This window comes from Cebus imitator, unplaced genomic scaffold (assembly GCF_001604975.1).
Source record: "Cebus imitator isolate Cc_AM_T3 unplaced genomic scaffold, Cebus_imitator-1.0 Scaffold104, whole genome shotgun sequence".
Taxonomy (NCBI): Eukaryota; Metazoa; Chordata; class Mammalia; order Primates; family Cebidae; genus Cebus; species Cebus imitator.
Genome location: NW_016107419.1, coordinates 3387489 through 3388237, shown reverse-complemented (window position 1 = coordinate 3388237; position 749 = coordinate 3387489). Strand labels below are relative to the sequence as shown.

The following is a 749-nucleotide window of genomic DNA, read 5'->3' as shown; positions in this document are numbered from 1 at the left end:
TCTTTTAGTTCTGAGAAGTTTGTTATTACCCACCTTCTGAAGTCTGTTTCTGTCAATTCATCAGATTCATTTTCCATCCATCTTTGATCCCTAGTTGGTGAGGAGTTGTGATCCTTTGGAGGAGAGGCATTCTGGTTTTTGGTGTTTTCATCCTTTTTGCACTGGTTTCTTCCCATCTTCGTGGATTTATCTACCTGTGGTCTTTGTAGTTGGTGACTTTCCAATGGGGTCTGTAAGTGAACGTCATTTTTGTTGACAATGAAGTTATTTCTTTCTGTTTCTTAGTTTTCCTTCTAACAGCCAGGCCCCTCTGCTGCAGGACTGCTGAAGGTCCACTGCAGACCCTGCTTGCCTGCGAATCACCTGCAGGGGCTGCAGAACAGTAAGGGTTGCTGCTGGTTTCTTCTTAAAAATATGGAACGCTTCACGAATTTGCTTGTCATCCTTGTGCAGGGGCCATGCTAATCTTCTCTGTATCATTCCAATTTTGGTATATGTGCTGCCAAACTGAGCACTCATCCTACATTTCTAAACAAATCTTATTTATTTGAAGTCCAAAGATATCTCAAATTTACCCATTTATTCCCTTCTGATTCTTATTAGAGATATTATTATCTCTTTCTTGAACGTTTTGTCATAGTCAGATAATTGATCTCTCTTCCTTCTACTCTTACCATACTTAAATCACGCTCTAATCAGCAATCAAAATTGTCTTTTAAAAATATATCATGTAATTATAAATACATATA

At 38.3% G+C, this 749-nt stretch overlaps 1 non-coding gene across 1 annotated transcript; it reads right to left on the bottom strand.

Annotated features, from left to right (window-relative positions):
* Positions 1-408: 408 nt before the first annotated feature.
* On the bottom strand, positions 409-515 carry LOC119472558. Its single transcript, XR_005201704.1, has one exon. It is a non-coding gene; the product is annotated as a U6 spliceosomal RNA (small nuclear RNA).
* Between the last annotated feature and the right edge of the window lie 234 nt (positions 516-749).